General features: G+C 37.9%; 1 protein-coding gene and 1 non-coding gene across 2 annotated transcripts in view; both read right to left on the bottom strand.

Annotated features, from left to right (window-relative positions):
* The window catches only part of LOC131070964 (uncharacterized), a 118,106-nt gene that overhangs the window by 61,114 nt on the left and 42,516 nt on the right, over positions 1-14,476 (bottom strand). The window lies entirely within an intron of this gene.
* TRNAV-AAC (transfer RNA valine (anticodon AAC)) lies at positions 7,034-7,105 on the bottom strand. Its single transcript has one exon. It is a non-coding gene; the product is annotated as a tRNA-Val (tRNA).

The following is a 14,476-nucleotide window of genomic DNA, read 5'->3' as shown; positions in this document are numbered from 1 at the left end:
TCGAGTCTCATTTCTATGCTTGAAAGCCTAGGCCCCAATATAAGAAATTTTCATATAAGGCAATAGAGACAAATCCAACAAGGGCATTTTCTAAGGTGCCTCGGTATGTAATCTATATCGAAGACATTAGGAAAGACATCCACACCACCTTAACAGAGATAGACCACACAAAATTTGAAGCCCTTAGGCTCACTCTACTTCAACCCAACACAAATATCTATTTACCCCAGTATAGATGCATCGCCAAGAAGAAATTCGATGTATGGAGAGAATTCTCAGATTTCATTACAAAGGAGGAATGGGTTCTAATTATACTGAGCAAACTTCATGAGAATTACCTTTACTTGGACCGGCCCTAAAAAATTAAAAAAGAGGCAATTAGGGCAGTTATCAGCTTATGGGCACAAGGAGAAGTACCTCTAAAGAAGGCTATCAAAAATGCAGAAGTTACCAAGCTGACAAGGGCCACCTATGACGGAAGAAGCTTGGACATTACAAAAATCACAAACCCAACAATTAAATATGCCACCATGGGCATAAAATAAAAGGTCTATTACACAAACCGAGAGGATTTAGCTACCACCACAACGATTCATGCAACATATCAAATGTTAGTAGAGGGAAAAGAAATCAAACTATGTGAGGTCCTATGGCAGGAGCTACAGGAGAATATTTGGCACACAAAGCAATCAATTTAGGCATGAGACCCTGCTTATCTACTTCACCTTTTACTTTATGAATGAGCTACCATCCTTTGAAAGAAATATATGGGACACCACTCAGTCGATGGCCACCCAAATCCAAGACCATGACAAACATTTTCATGACACCACATCATACACATCCACATATTGGGGTTTCTTCAAATCACTTCAATGGAAGTTGCAAGATAGGGAACGCATCTCATATGATGTGATCTACAAATACATAAAAGACATTGTACTCTCAATAGATAAAGATTATACCATCATGGAGGCAATCAAACCTAGAACATCATGGAGGCAATCAAACCTAGAACATCATGGATACCACAACTACCATACAAGGTGACAGATGCAGAAATTGATTCTTATGTCACTACAATCCTTAGCCTCCCCAAAGACCCACAAGCAGAAAATTTCACCACATATCCAAAGTACACAGATAATTTGGCCAAAAAAAATTAGAGAAGAATATGCAGTAGAGTTGGGAAAAACTACATGCGAAATGGGGTATACCAAAGGAGACAGAAAGAAGAGTACATCAACCCCGAGGAAGTTAGGCATATTCTAAGCAAGCACACATCCTATAGAGCCCACACAAGCAGAAAGTAGCAAGCCAAGAAAAAGAAGACTTCCCACTACACCTCCCAAAAAGAGCAATCGGAATAGTAAGATATGAAGCTCTCATTCAAATGAGTGTAGAGAGGAAACAAAAAAGGAGAAAAGGAGAAAGCACAGAGGCAAATCTCCTCACAAACAGTAGATGTAGAAGAGGAGGAGCAAGTCAGAATGGAGGACACTTCCTTCCTGGAGGTCTCACCACTAGTAGATGAAGACCAACTATACAATGGCCTATTCTACAAAGAGGTCCTAGATATGACTACAAAAGTACACTAATATGGCGGTCCTAAATAAATCAAACATAGAACATGCCCAAATAGGGTATATGGTAGCGTCATGACGTTTTCACACATCGCCCCATTGCAAATGGGGACCCCCTCTTTTCGTTGAATAAACCAAGTCTTTTGCAGTCTGTGTCATCTCTCGACCTTGAGGAATGAGATATAAGGTCTTGTTGGTCTAGATTCTGGCCTTTGGAAGTAATGAAGTGACTAAGTAGGGAAGGATTCTTAAGGAATATACAACCTAGAAAAGATATCATCTTAATATTGTCATCAAGTTGAGAATTAGGGTTTTAATGTATTGAGAAATGCATTGTGCTTATTGCTCTATCCTTCAAACTTTGCATTTTGCTGACTATGAACTTGAATGATACTTGTACTTCACAATGTTTCCCTGTCTTTCTTTAGGTACACTATAGGGAGCAAGACTTTGGATGTTGCGAGGACATCATTGAATGGGTGATATCATCGTCCAAGGAAGAGATTGCAATAATAGAACAAAGAATGCACAGTTAGAGGAATGGAATGATGCAGTGTCAAGATAACCTTGAGAACTAATATGAGGAAATGAAAGAGAATTAGCCAAAATTTTGGCTGTCTGGAACATGTATTGTTTATTTTAGGGTTTTTATCCTTCAAACTTAAAAAGGAAGTCTATAACCTTGAGCATAGAGATATCTGAGGCTAACTATAAAAAGAGAATCCTTCAAGGAAGCCACCAATGAAATTTGAGCATTTTCTGAGAACTTTCTATTTTGAGCAGTTTCTATTTTTAGAAAGTTTCACTGTGGCCCCGATTGGTCTAGTTTCACATTTTGACAAAACTTTATCTTTCAAAGGACCTACCAATGAAATTTGAGCGTTTTTCGAGAACTTTCTATTTTTAGAAAGTTTCATTGTGGCCTCGATTGGTCTAATATCACATTTTGACAAAACTTTATCTTTCAAAGAACCTACCAGTGAAATTTGAGCATTTTCCAAGAACTTTCTATTTTTAGAAAGTTTCATTGTGGCCCTGATTGACCTAATTTTGCATTTGGACAAACTTTCTATTTTTAGCAATTTTTATTTTTAGAAACAACTGAACATTAACTGTTAGTAGAGCAAATATCCAAATTCAAGTCCAGAAGAACAAAGATGAAATGGAGAGCATAAAAAGTCAGTGCAGAAGGAAAAGTCCTTCTCTAGGCCAAAAGTGCACCCAAGAGTGGAAATTCTTGGAGAAGGAGAAATTTGGCGAAAATTAAAAATCCTCCTCTAGGCCAAAAGTGCACCTAGGAGTGGAAATTTTCATCGAAGGAGGAATTTGGTGAAAAGGAAAAAACCTCCTCCAAGCCAAAAGTGCGGTCAGGAGTCGAAATTCTCGTCAAAAAAATTTGGCGAAAAGGAAAAATCCTCCTCTAGCCCAAAAGTGGGCTCAAGAGTGGAAAATCCACTCTGAGGAGCAATTTTCCACAAGGACAAAAATTCTTCTCTGCCACTCCAAAGGCACCCAAGTCTTGGAAATGGCAAAAATTTGACTACATATGGGAAAATTCCTTCTTTCCCTTCCAAAATGCACCCAAGCATTCATGAAGTCATGGAAATTGAAAATTTGGCTAAGTGTTTGAAAATTCCTCCTTCAGGACAAAGCACACATGACCATTCACAAAACAAGAAATGGTAGAACTTCACAAGGAAAGGAATTCTTCCTTCTCCAGGGTTGATAGGTGCTCAGGAATTCCTCAGAAATGGAAAAGGTCATGAAATGTTTTCCAAGGCAAAGATTTCCTCCAATTCCTCCCAAATGCACCCAAGCATTTTCAAGGCATAGACAGGATGAAAATTCACTAAGAAAGGAAAAATTCCTTCTTTCCCTTCCAAATGCGCCTAAGTATCCAGAAAGGCAAGAAATGATGAAATTTTACTAAGTTTGGGAGGAATTCTCCGTGTCATTTCGTGTGCACCCAAGCAAGAAGAATCCTCCACCATGGAGAATTGGTGCCCAAAAATGGAGAATCCTTCCACCTATCTCAAATGTGCCCATAGAAGAAAAGTGATTGGAGACATAAAATTGAAGTTCCCCAGGAGACATTTTGATAAAACATGGCATTCTTGACAAGTCAGAAAATGATAAAACATCAAAGATTCATCTATCCAATCCAAAGACAACATCAAGACATCCAAAGGCATGGAGGTCCAAGATAAGCAAATCCAATTTATGACATACAAGTTCAAGAAGAAATCCTATCTCAGGAAGTTCATGGAGGAAGAATTCCAATTCTAAACATCGAGGAGGACATTCAAACTCCAAACATTCAGGCTTCAAAGCAATCTAGTTTCAGACCCCAAGGTTCACTTCAAAGATCAAAGTTCAAGTGCAAATGTAGAAGGAAGAATTTCCTTCGGAAATCCAAAATCAAAGGTCAGAAAGTTCAAGTGTGAAATATTTGAAGAATGACAAAATCTTCGATAGGAGAGTCCAATCCATACCAAGAAGGTGAATACCCAAATCCAAGTACGTGGAAAGGAGGGGTGATTAGGGAAAAGGAAGAATATGACTTCTCCAAATGGTATTGCGCAGTGTTATTAGGAAAAGAAGCCTTCGAGAAGTCAAATGAAGAATCAGCCCGGTTGAGGATACTCAAAGAAATTTAGATGCAAATCCTCTCCTTGACGGAGGAATTGTTTGCGCAAGAGATGGGAGATAAGGAAATGACTACAGATAATTTGGAGAGCAAGGTCAAGGAATACGTTTTCAAGGACATGAGTTCTTTCTGAGGGAGTCGACTGGATGGCATTTCCATATTCATCAATTTCATGAACAAGATTCAAGAACTCAAGCCAGCATGGGAAAAGACTCTCAGTCAGTGTGAGAAGGATACAACAGTCATGGAGTACAAGCATGAGACTACTCCAAATGTCTCTATAGATGAACTTGAGATAGTGACATCTAGGTTCATTGAATTTGCAAAAAAGAGAGAGATAAGGGACGCTTCCTTCTAGATGATGAGTTGTTTGAAGCTTAGTTGACATCTAGTTATTGGCTCTTTACTCTAGTTCTTTTTGCATAAAAGGTGGTCATTTACTTTAAAACCCTAATTAGGGTTTTCTCTCATTGCCTTTTGAAGGACTATATAAAGGGATTTACCCCCTCATTTGTAATAAGGAGATATATTATGAAATTGTTGCTGAAATACTGCCAAGATAATAATAATTCATTCATTGATTCTATGGTGAATATTTATGTTGTCTTGAAGTTTCATGGTTTCCCATCCTTCAAAATAGAATAGAATTTGTTTCTTTCGAAGTTGTTTAGTGAATGAAAGATCTGATAGTGTTAATTAGTGGTGAAATCCTATTTGCTCATACCTTTAATGAATAGATGATTTCTTTTCATCATTTAAGGTTAGTTTGAGCTTGTTTTTGTGGATGTTTAACTTCGATCCTTAGATAAATATTGTTCAATCTGATGATAATTATTCAAGGTATGATTGCACCCACTTTGTCTAGTTGTTTCTTTTGGTGAACCTAAGTGTGGTTTGATTTCACCCAATCATTCACTGTCTCTTGAATCCTTAGGAGTAGAATAGAATTCCTAACCCAATCCTTTTTTCCACTTTTTAGGATTCCATGATCCAAAATCCCAAAAAGAGAACCTTCATTGCTATATCTTTTGTATCATACATTCCTGGAGAGTGCATCATTCCAAATCCTCATTGTGATTGAAGAAAAACAAAAGCGTAAGTCCCCCTTAGATAACCAGCATACATCAGCCAAATGAGCTATATCCATCATAAAGTCACAAGTTCCAACAAGAACCTTGGAATCACTTTTATGAACTTTTGCAATCTTAGCATAAAAGGCGACTTTGCTCAAGAGAGGATAAAGTGTCTTTGGCAAACACCCATCAACAGGTAGCATCCAACACAACGCTAGAGGACCTCATAGACCACCTCTTGAACTCCTTGTCTACTACACTACAGATAAGAAGGGAGAAAGTAGCAAGAGATGGGGAGAAGTTAAGGGACATGGCTATTGGAGAGATAGCCCCTACAGTCACGCCTCTACAAAAGCAAAGGATTGTAGAAAAAAGAACCAAAGAACTCCAGCCTAAGCAAAGATTGGACAACTTGATGATGGGGAAGTCGAAGGTCACACAAACAATTCAGGCAAAAATAAGGAAAGCAACAAAAAACACTTATCAACAGCTACACGAGGAAGAAGCAAAATATAAAGTAACTTCTTCAAAGTACACCCATCCACAAAAGGCAACATCTTCCCATCCTCCACAGTCATATACAGCCTTATCCTCTGCCACCTCCCTATGCAATCTATAAAAGATTTCCTAGCTACGCACAAACAAATACAACTAGTGGCATCACTACAGCTACTTCAACTTCCATTGGTGGGATCACAAATAGACACTAGGAATATCTCACCCCTACACAAATTTCAAATAGGGGATATTCTACATCAGACGACAAGGGGGGAGATTTTGAAACATGTAAAGAGCTCCGACCACTTGAAAGATATTGTAAAGGATATTCAAAATAATTTTCCTCAACTAAAAGGGGACTCTTCTCAAATCCTGGCAATACAACTGAAGTTTTTGATGGATGAGGTTATCAAAGATACGCAGTTGTAGAAGAAACAATGAGACAAAAAATTTCAACAAAACTACAAAAGACAAAGATGGATGAGGAAAGAAAGAAACGTGCTACAACACACTCTGCACTTGAAACTCACATTAGCACATTAAAGAAAACTGAGGGGGATATCAATGCCCTCAACCAATTTTGTTTACAACGGCCAACAATGATAACACCAGTTAAAGCTTAGATGGATCAGCTAGAGGTGCACATACTCAAAGAGCAACCACCTCTGAAGCTCTACAAGATATAGATGGCCAATCGCGAGTGGAGATAGAAGCATTACATGTACAATTTCAAAAATTCCAAGATCAAAGAGATTAAAGGAGGCATAAATTTCATCAGCTTAGAGAAGCGGTGAGTCTAAGTTGGCACATATCACTAGAGTCCTCAGGAAGCTCAACAGTTAGCGCAAAATATTCAAATCCCAACCACACTTCCAAAGGCAAAGCAATTACTAATGCAGATCCAAGTACAAACTTAGCAATTACAATTGGCCAGAACACAATGGGACAACAATTTTGCCAATCTGAAGGAGATATATAAGGATATTCTTCCAGCACAATAGAATTGTCTTCATGGCAAGCCATCATTTTAAAAGGGGGCATGATGTTGGCAGGAAAGTGGAACAAAGCAGACACGATTGAGAAAAAATGACCGAATTCCACCACAAAGCACTTGCGGAGCCTAAGATTTGAAAGACACGATCTAGGATAGGGATAGAATAGATAGGTCACATCCCATCCTATAGATATATGTATAGGAAAAATGAATGTAATAGTATGAGACTGTTGAGACATGGACCAGCTAGGACTCGAACCTAGGACCTTCCATACGTTGCTGGAATGCTCTACCACTGAGCTACTGGCCCCTCTTGGACCAGTCCATCGTCAGTCCGGGTGTGGCTTATTTCCAACACCAACACCCCCCTTAAGCCACACCTCTCGTGTGCTTGGGGCTCCTAGCCTAGACCTAGCTCTGATACCATGTTGAGACATGGACCAACTAGGACTCGAACCTAGGACCTTCCATACGCTGTTGGAGTGCTCTACCACTGAGCTACTGGCCCCTCTTGGACCAGTCCATCGTCGGTCCAGGTGTGGCTTATTTCCAACACCAACAGAGACTATGTATGAAATATGTATGAAGAAAAAATATATAAAGAATGTATAAGAAAGATGTATCAATGAATGAATACAGATAATATAAAGGAGATATAAGGATAATTAAATGTACTTGATTGATATTGATAATACAGAGATTATGGAATTCTATATATGATATAGTATGTGATATTCTTTTATGTTCAGTTAATTAGTTAGTATTCTGACCAAATTAACTCCTTGCCCCTTTGTACAACTAAGTTTGAGGTATAAACTACAACACTCAAAAAAGTACTTGGGGCTCAGAGTTTTGGTCCATATTCCCCATTTTTTCTTTCTAACAATAATCATTTCTTATTTTATATTTTACCGTTGTTTTTCTATACAAGGGTTCTGTTAAATTTGGATCAGATTTAGAAAAGCTGATGATTTTAATTTTATATGTATTCTAGATGTATAATTCAATTTGCAGAATGTTATTCTATAACTGATATCTTAATAAATTTCTGACTGCAGAAAAATATCGAACTATACACAATTCGAATTTATCAGATTCTTGACATTGTGTGCACAGTATTTTGTCACAGGGTTATCGCTCAGAGTATTCTCACAATATTATCGATTTTCATTGGTCACATTTCAAATGAAACGTGTGCGATAATATATGTATATGTTTGACGGTCACATAGGGTCACGACTCTATATGAAACCGACATGGTTTCACAGAGTCGTGACTCTATGTGAGTCCACAATAATCTTTGATCAGCGATAACAAATTGATAGATTATAATGCAATAACAATCGGTATAACAATTGACCGATTATATATGTAATTGGTAATAAAGACTATTACCGATTACATATAGAATCGGCGATGTGTATAAGCACCGATAGTTAATCAAACAATTATAATGTAATCAATAATGGTACACAGCAGTAATAATCGATCATGATATTAAATTATGATTATAATGCAAATCAATAATAATCATAATGTAATATTGTCATCAATAATCAAAATACTGATCTGCAGTAGGTAGAGGATAGGGATAATAATACAAATGTCCAAGGCCAATAGGCCACTTGGACATTTGATTAAATCGGTCAAAGGAATCCGACTGAAGCTACATATCTTCAACACTCCCTCTTAGCTAGGGAGGAATCCTTCTAACCTTTAGTAAGATGCATCACCTTATGGTGATGGTATGAGTAGCCTCACTGTATGTGTAAGAGGAAGATATCACCTCACTGTGATATCAAGTATTTATGGCATGTCCATGGATATCAAGTCACATGATATCCACCATAAATGTCTCTTTGGATCATATTCACCATTATGGCTTGTCCACGGATATCACATCTCATGATATCCACCATCATGGTATATCTAAAAAAATTACTAAATGGCATGTCCACGGATTTCATGTCACATGAAATCCACCATGAATATCTCTTTATGTAATATCCACCATCATGGCTTGTCCACAGATATCACGTCTCATGATATCCACCATTATGGCATATCCATAGATATTACTACTAGAGATATAAACCATTATGACATATCCATAAATATCACGTCTCATGATATCCATCATAATGGTATGATCAATCAATATCGTAAAATCGTCACCTTACAATAATGATCAGAAGCACGAGTGTTCATCATTGAGAGATCATCACCTCACAATAATGTTCATAAGGGCTCATCAAGCACTGAACCAAAGTAGTCATGGAGTCACACACATGACACTAATCATGAACCATATCAAATTAATAAGAGTTTACACTTTAAACATCTTAGAGAATACATTAGTACTATTAAAACAAATCAATGTTGCTGAGACTCAATCTCAGCTAGAGCTACATTTTCTACCATACCAAGCTTACCTCGAAAGTATGCAAACTTCATTCTAGAAAGAGGCTTGGTGAGGATATTTGCAGTTTGTTCATTTGTACTAACATATCTCAACTGAATAACATTCCTTTCCACCATGTCTCTAACATAATGATAAGGAATCTCCACATGCTTTGTTCTGTCATGAAACGCGGGATTGACAAAAAGCTTTATACAACTCCGATTGTCACAATGGATGATAGTAGGGTCTAAGGATTGTCCAAGCAATCCTACAAGAAGTTTTTTGGGCCACACAGCTTCTCAAGCCCCCATGGATGCTGCAATATACTCTGCTTCTGTGGAGCTGAGTGCAATTGAAGATTGCTTCCTACTGAACCAGGAAATCATAGTCGAACCCAAACTGAAACAACACCCTGATGTGCTTTTCCGATCAATTGCACTCCCAATCCAATCAGAATCAGTATACCCACGAAGGTTTAGGTCCACATCATTATATTTTAAACCATGTCCAATTGTGCCACGCAGGTATCTCAAAATATGCTTTGCCACAACTAGATGTATTTGTCTTGGTTCACTCATGAACTGACTAAGTGCACTCACTGCATAACAAATATCTGGTCTAGTGTTGACCAAGTACATCAAGGACCCAATCATTTGCTTGTAAAGAGTGGGATATGCCAAGTCTGAATAAGCTGCATCTTCTCTTAACTTATGCAAGTTTGTTTCCATAGGTGTAACCATGGATTTACAATCCATCATTCCAAACCTTTTCAGAATGTCAATGGTATACTTTCCTTGACTTAAAATGATTCCATTAGATTTTTGCCATACTTCTAAACCAAGGAAATAGTGCAATAGACCTAGATCTTTCATATCAAATTCAGATGTGTTGTGACCATTTCACACATCGCCCCATTGCAAATGGGGACCCCTACTTTTTGCTTTCTAGGGTTTGTTTTTTAGGTCTTTTAGGGTTTTGTCCGTTAGCCTTTAACTTTCGAGGGTCGCCAAGGGGATCACCTGGATAGCATGTCCTGCTTGAGTGAGGTCAAGTTGATGGGTGATGAAGTCTGGAATGTCCTGATCCTGAAATTTGGCTAAGTCTGGAATGTCCTGATCCTGAAATTTGACTAAGTCTGGAAAACTGAAGAATCCTCCAAAAACTAGATTTTGCAATATAACTCCTGGAGGTCTAAAACCACTCTCAAACATCCTGAAAGTATATATGGAATATCTTTCTTCTTTCTTATACTTAAATGTTATATTCCATAAAATTATCCTGATGGAGAGTCTAAAAATGTCAAATTTCGCTCCTGACCCTTCCAGAGGGTCCAAAGCGAATTTCGCTCCTGACCCTTCCAAAGGGTCCAGAGCGAAAATCTCCATAAGACATTCTAGTTTGACCCAAACTTAGAACCAACTCGTTCCCAAGCATCTTTGAGGACAAAACACTTGTTTGAATGGAACAATGTGAAAATGAAGTCAGGATTTTAGCCAAGATTAGGAATTTCGCTCCTAACCCTTCCAAAGGGTCGAAGGCGAAAATCCTTATACACCTCAATTTATCACTTATCAAGACCAAGTTCCTAGTTTCCAAGGCATGTGTGGAGGTTTTTTTGAATGTTCTTGCCTTGAGAGGGAGTTGGATGATTTCAAAGATCAAGATTTTGCTTAAAAAGTGATTTTCGCTCCTGACCCTTCCAAAGGGTCCAGAGTGAAAATCAACCTAGGACTCATTTCTTGCCTTATTTGACCAAATTTTGATTTGCAAGGCATCATGTTTGGACTTTGGAAGTGTTTGAAAACCTTGAAAAAATGAGGGAATTGAGCCCAAAAAGAAAAATCACTCTTGACCCTTCCAGAGGGTCTAGGGCGAAAATTCTTCAAACACCTATTTTCCCTTGCGAAATCAAGTGAAACTTGGGTTGAATGTGAAAGGAGAAGTGTTTTTTTTTTAGCCTTGAAGGTGAATTGAAGTTGAAAGGATGGAGGAACATGCGCAAAACTTGAAAATCGCTCCTGACCCTTCCAAAGGGTCCAGAGCGAAAAACACTAAAACCATTCTTTTTTCCAAATTTTGGGCAAGGCCAAGCTTAGACATGGGTGAAAAATGACATTTGAATTGCCTTGAAGTTGGGTTGGATTGCTCAGAATACAAGTTTTGATGCCAAGAGGAAAATTCGCTCCTGACCCTTCCAAAGGGTCCAGGGCGAAATTTCCAAATCCTCCTATTTTCCTTGCATTTCAAGATGAGATTTTGGTTTTCATGACTTGAAGGGGAGTAAGGCAAGATGTTTTATGCCGTGGAAGTGATTTGAAGATGAAAGGATTGGAAAATAGGCCTAAAACCTAAAAATCGCTCCTGACCCTTCCAGAGAGTCCAGGGCGAAAATCTCAAAATCCCCTATTTTGCCTTGCAGGAACAAGCCAAACTTGGGTGGAATGAATGAAGAAGACCTTTGCCTAGCCTTGAGGGGTGGATTCAAGACAAAATGATGAAGAAGTAAGCTCAAGCAAGAAAAATCGCTCCTGACCCTTCCAGAGGGTCCAAGGTGAAATTCACATTTTCACCTAATTTCCTGATAAAAAATTGAAATGCAAGACTTGATTAGGTCAAAACAAGCATAAGCTCGCCTTCCGGGAGATTTTGGAGTCAAGGTATGAGATATTCAAGACCAAATTGAGAAAATCGCTCCTGACCCTTCCAGAGGATCTAGGGCGAAGTCATTAGGAAGCTTCATTGGGCCTTGATTAAACATTAATATTCCCCAATTTGCGCTAAATTCCCTAAATTAAAACATTTGGAAAGATTGAATTAAATGCGCATTAATTAAGGCATTTTTAATTTAATAAATTAATTTATAGGCCTTGAAATAATTAAAAAAATTTACCTTGGAGGCACTAAAATTAATTTTTAAAATTAAAAAAATAAAAATGAGCGCTCAAAAAACATTATTTTGCCTTTATAGGCAAGTCGGCCACCTTTTCAAGGAAATTTTATTTATTTTACCCCTTATTTGCCAAGTCGGCCTTGAAGGGAGTAGGTGAGCGCTCTATGGGGGAGTATTGCTTCAAGTTTCAAATCATTCATTCATCCCTTCTAAGTGTGAAATTGAGGAGCAATTTGAGGAGCGAAATCCAGCAGATTGGAGGCGAAATTTTGCTAAGTGTTGGAGGCTAAAGAAGGAGAAGCTCTTTTGGAGGCTAATGGAGGCATAATTCATCCAAAGGAAGACCACAATTCAACCCTTGTCCAGCAAAATCCGGTCTTCTTTCATCATTTTCCAAGGTTTCATAGTTAAGCATTCAAGGAGGAGGTATGAAGAATCATTTTTTTTTAAGTTCTTATTCAAGACTTATTGTGATTTCATATCAATTTTGTAAAGTCTAAGTCTTGAAAATCCAATTTCCATTCATAATTAATTTGAAAATGTATAATTCTTGATTTATCATGTCTTTTTCAAATTAATATCTTAAGCCATTCTCTTGGAAGGTCCTAAATTCTATGCTTTAAGGTTTGATGCTCAAAGACTAACTTTAATCTTTTGTGTAGGCATCAAATGGCAGCCCCAGAGTTAGAGGATCAATTACTTGGCGGACCCTCATCAAAGAAGATCAAGCCAGGACAAGGACCTCCGGTCAAGCATCATCAGGAATAACCTCGTCCAATCCAGCATTCCAAGGCGAGGTACATCATCATCCTGCACATCAAGGACAAAAGAAGTCAGAGCAAGGGTTCGTTGAAGAAGCAGATAGTTTCAGATGAATTAATTAAAGCTAGCTTCTCAGCATCATCGAATTGGATATCTACCAAGTTGCAAGTATTAGACAAGGTGGCATCCCAGTCATCACTCCTCCAGTCAGATTGGTCCACCTCAGCATGTCCAGATTCAATACTATCAATTATCCAAGTGTTGTGACCGGTAGCCACATGAATTGAAAGAGCCGAATAGAAGATGAAACCATCTGAATCTCCTTGAGGAAGGGTTTTGCCAACATGTGCAATGGAAGCTTGAGGCATGGTCCTGGTAGGACATTTCATGGCATAGTGACCATATTTGTCACATCTGAAACATTGTACTTTTGACATGTCCTTCCAACTCTTGGACGTAAAAACACCATTTGATTCTTTGTCTTTCTTTCTTTTGAAGTATCCTTTCTTTCCCTTCTTCTTGGTGGAGTGTGTGGCTAGAACATGAATGTCATCGTTCGTGGAGCTTTGTCCAATCCCTCTTGTGATTAGTCTCGACTCTTCTTGAATGCAATCAGTTTTTAGACGATCAAACTTAGGAAGTTTAGATCGTGCACATATCCCTTGAATGAATGATTACCAAGAAGAAGGGAGACCATTGAGGGCCAACATGGTTAACTCTTTACTTTCAATTGTGTGACCAATGGTGGAGAGTTGGTCTCTCAATTCTGTTATCCTCATGAAGTATGCGGTGATAGATTCGCCCTTGATCATTTTTACATGATGGAGTTGTTTCTTTAATGCAAGAGCTCTACTAGTGTTATTTATCTCATACATACTTTCTAATGATTTGAACATATCATAGGCCGTTTCCAATTTTGAGATAATTGGTACAATATGATCTTTCACTGCATCCACCAACATTTTCATAGCTTTATTGTTCTTTTTCATCCATTGGAGCTTTTCACTTTCTTCATCAGGTACCGGTATAGCTTTCTTTACGAATTCATCTAATTTGTTTTCTCTTAAAGCAAGCATAATCCTAAACTTCCAAGATACAAAGTTGGAAGCTCCTTCAAGTCGATCCTCACATCTAACACAATTCACCATTTTGATGTATAGATGGGAGTTGAAGAATTCGAGGATATATAGTGAATAGTCTCGCCTATATAAATCTGATCTGATCTTTTTCTTATACTAGATCTGATACCATGTTAAATTTGGATCAGATTTAGAAAAGCTGATGATTTTAATTTTATATGTATTCTAGATGTATAATTCAGTTTGCACAATGTTATTCTATAACTGATATCTTAATAAATTTCTGACTGCAGGAAAATATCGAACTATAGACGGTTCGAATTTATCAGATTCTTGACGCTGTGTGCACAGTATTTTGTCACAGGGTTATCGCTCAGAGTATTCTCACAATATTATCGATTTTCGTTGGTCACATTTCAAATGAAACATGTGCGATAATATATGTATATGTTTGACGGTCACATAGGGTATATGTTTGACGGTCACATAGGGTCACGACATAGAGTCGTGACTCTATGTGAGTCCACAATAATCTTTGATCAGCGATAA

The sequence above is a fragment of the Cryptomeria japonica genome, chromosome 4 (assembly GCF_030272615.1).
Source record: "Cryptomeria japonica chromosome 4, Sugi_1.0, whole genome shotgun sequence".
Taxonomy (NCBI): domain Eukaryota; kingdom Viridiplantae; phylum Streptophyta; class Pinopsida; order Cupressales; family Cupressaceae; genus Cryptomeria; species Cryptomeria japonica.
Note: the sequence above shows the minus strand (reverse complement) of the source record. Positions and strands in the feature narration are given on the sequence as shown.